The sequence below is a fragment of the Triticum aestivum genome, chromosome 6A (assembly GCF_018294505.1).
Source record: "Triticum aestivum cultivar Chinese Spring chromosome 6A, IWGSC CS RefSeq v2.1, whole genome shotgun sequence".
NCBI classification, from domain to species: Eukaryota; Viridiplantae; Streptophyta; class Magnoliopsida; order Poales; family Poaceae; genus Triticum; species Triticum aestivum.
This window is the reverse complement of record NC_057809.1, coordinates 578,881,314-578,884,864: the sequence shown is the minus strand read 5'-3', so window position 1 is coordinate 578,884,864 and position 3,551 is coordinate 578,881,314. Positions and strand designations below refer to the sequence as shown.

Below are 3,551 nucleotides of genomic sequence, written 5' to 3'. Positions count from 1 at the left end.
CAGCTCTTCAAATTCTAGCCCAACAAACAAAAAAATATTAAATAAAATCTTTATCTGCGGGCTATGGCAACTTGGGCCAAAGTCCAGCCGCAAAAGCGGCCCGTTCATCGGCCGACGGCCCGTCTGGAGCAGCGCGTCGCGCTCGTCCGTTGGATCGAGCCGACGGCTCCGATCGCTCCGGAGTGGAGCAAAACACTGCCTGGTCAAACCCTAGACCTAATCCCCATTCCTCCCGAATCACTCGCTCCCGTGAGAGAGAGCGACTGCGGCGGCGACGGCGAGACGCGCTCGCACATGAGGTCACGGCGGCGCGAGACACGCCGGACATGGCGACGCGGTAGCTTCGCTCGCCGGAGCAGCGTGCAAATGGACTTTCTCCCGTGCGCTCCTCCGTCGAGCGTAGCTCCGGTGACGCGACGAGGCAGCGGTGGGGCATTTTGCCGGCGGCGGCGACGTCCGAGGCACAGAGGCCAGGCGACGCGCGCGTGCGTGAGCGCAGCAGCGGCGGCTGCTACTTCATTCCGCGCGCCATCCTGAAGGGCGGCGGCGTCCTGGCCATGGCGTGCACGCACAGCAGCGGCCGTGCGGACCCCGAAGGCCGGCGTCATCTGGGTGAGCCCGTCATCTTTTCTCTTCTTCCAATTTCATTCATCATTTGGACTCACCAATGGAGGATTTCACAAAAGGAAAACTAGGGTTTCAAATTTGGGGATTTTCTAGAGTTAGGGTTCGGCTGACTTTAACTTAGCCAATTCATCATGTTCTAATTGCTAACAGGAACTAAAACCAGTGCTAATTAACAATATTGATGCGGAAACGTGGCAAATCAAACTAGCAGAACATGATTTATCATAATCACTGGATAATTAGCACTGACCCATAGCCAAATGAGACTTTGACCGAAACACATAACCCTAGAGATCAAACATCAACTTCAACAGAGGGCAATCTAACCTTATTCATGAACCATTAGACTTAAACCTTAATCATCAGTACGTAATCAGGATCATCAAACTTAAGCAGATCATCTTAGGGATCTAATCTAGGCTTAACCATGCTCAAGATACCATTGTTAAACTTATCATCCCGTAGGATATACTTAACAGATCGTAAGCCAGGCGTTAGATCACCTAATAGCACAGATCAGAGAGATGGATTAGGTTCTTACCACCAATGGAAGCAGCCATTGGTGTCGACGGTGCGAAGTCCCGTGCCTGCTCGATGCAGGCTTGATGCAGGCTCGGTGAAGATGCTCGCTGCAGGTAGAGGCGTCCCTCCGGGCGCCACCGGCACTGCCCTGGGACAGGGGCAGAGCTTGGAGATGATCTTTCTGTCGTGCAGCGCTCCCCAGATCGGTTAGGGTTTAGGGATGTGGGGAGCAGGAGTAAACCGTACGAGAACTAGTCTGACGTAGGTGCCGGCTGCTCCCCCATCTTTTTATGTGCGCTGGCGACAGGGGACCAAAACCATAGTTGGTTAGGGTGCCCCCTATTAGGGCGCGTAAGTTGAGATCGAGGGGTACGAACGTTGGTTCGTGGCCTCCCTGTTTCTCTCTTCAACGTAACTTTATTTCTGGTCTTTTATTTTTGTTTTGGCCCATTGGGCCTCTAGATCAATACCAACACCAGCAACTCCAGGAGCTACAACGGAGGCGGCGGGCGCGGCAAGGATGCTAGGACCTGCGCCTTGGTTTCCTGCAACCCGACGAGAGGGGGTATGTGAGCTGTGATGCGGCGGCGACGCGTGATGCTGCATCTGCTCAACGGCCGGTGCGTTGACGGCGACGACGAGGATGAACCGACCATTTTTTGCTGGATTGGCGGGCGGTGGTGACTACGCCCTATGTTGCAGCCGACAGTGGCAAGCGAGAAGCTACAGAAATGTGGGTGCTTCCGGAGGGCGACCGGCTCGACGCCGACGAACGCGGCCGCCGTGCCTCACGAGGAGCCCCCGATGTAAGAGCTGCGCGTTGACTAGCTGGTGTAGGGAAGGGATGCGTTGACCAGGCTGAGAAAGGAGAAGAAGGAAAATCAACGGTGCGGGATGGGGTGAATCGAACGGCCGATAGGTGACCGGCGCAGGCTTTCGGCCGGTCGACCGGCGCCTATCAGTCGCCTTCTCTGAATCACATACACATGCCGGGTTTGGTTTTATTTTTTCTTCTTCTTGAAGGAAGATTTGCATCTGTTTGTGGTTTTGACTCACTAAATAGGTCAGGACACACGCGGCGAAAACACATATGTCTGGACGCCGAATGAAGTAAATACATAAATTATCTTCGGGCGCTGCTGATTCCAGTTTATACGAGTGCATAATAAATCATCAGCGCAAAACATAGGCATTTACATATCATGGCCACAAAGTCTTTAATTGTTGTCAATAAAGTTGTTCTTTCAGATCAGGAAGAAGATGTCATGCTTGATGTCCCTGGAGAAGTTGTTTTCTTGAGAGAAGTCCTTGAAGATGATTATGTTGAAGGTGGTACGAAGGAACGAGACAACCACTTATTTTGACCCAAACATTGATGCTATGAAGAAACAAGAGCAATTGCATCCAGAAAAAATTACTTTTCAAGTGTTGCATATACGACATTTTTATTTTGTGAAGTCAGTGCAATGGTTAATCTATCCGTGTGGTATGCTTTGTCAATAGGTATCGACAGAATGATTTACAATGTCATACTGAAGTCGGACGAAAAACATGATGAATCAATGCTCTTACTTTAATATTATTTTTCTGCTTTCTAAATTGCTTTTCAAGGAAAAACATGAGCATGCAAACAACACATATATTCTCATGCTTATGTCCAGGTGTAATTAGATTTATTTATACGTAGCTACATATGCTCTATTTATGATGCAATTTTTATATTCGTGATTTAATCAACAACAACTTCATATAGTATACAAAACTCTCATGTACGCAAGCAATTTGTATGGCAATCTCGAGTCATGGATGCCAAGGAACAAAGAGGGAAAAAATAAGATAGAGATCCGTATTTACGAATGACCAGTGAAGAACAACAGAAAAAACTAATGCTAAATGACCAGTGAAGAACAACAGAAAAAACTGAAAAAGCATCATGAAGCCTATCAACCAACAAAAGAATAAAAGATTCGGCCCAAGAACAAGGGAAGAAGAAATATGCAAACATGGAGCCAACACAGAAGATAAAAAAAGTGCGCATGAGAAAGGCAGAAATACACAAATATGCAATCACAACAAAAGAAAGCTAAAATAGAGCAGATTACAAATATCCGTGAGTTGGGGCGCAACACATTAAACAAAGATTTAATTACGATGGAGAATCCTATATACCAAAAGGACTTGATGGTAGCACGCACACAACATTCTTAGATGCTAGGCGAAGTATACGACATTTTTTATTGTGTGATATTAGTAACTCAACATAAGTGTTGCGTGTATGATTTTTTGATTGTCAACGTGATGATTAATTTGCAGGTCAGATATGCATTGTCACTATATATGGACGGTCTAATGTACAATGTGGTATTGAAAATCAGACAAAAAACATCATGTGCTCTCTTACT

The 3,551-nt window shown here is 47.4% G+C and overlaps 1 long non-coding RNA gene across 1 annotated transcript; it reads left to right on the top strand.

Annotated features, from left to right (window-relative positions):
• The first annotated feature begins 227 nt into the window (after positions 1-227).
• LOC123128657 (uncharacterized) lies at positions 228-2,731 on the top strand. The gene is made up of 2 exons (XR_006463352.1): positions 228-612; positions 2,398-2,731. It is a non-coding gene; the product is annotated as an uncharacterized lncRNA (long non-coding RNA).
• Positions 2,732-3,551: the final 820 nt, after the last annotated feature.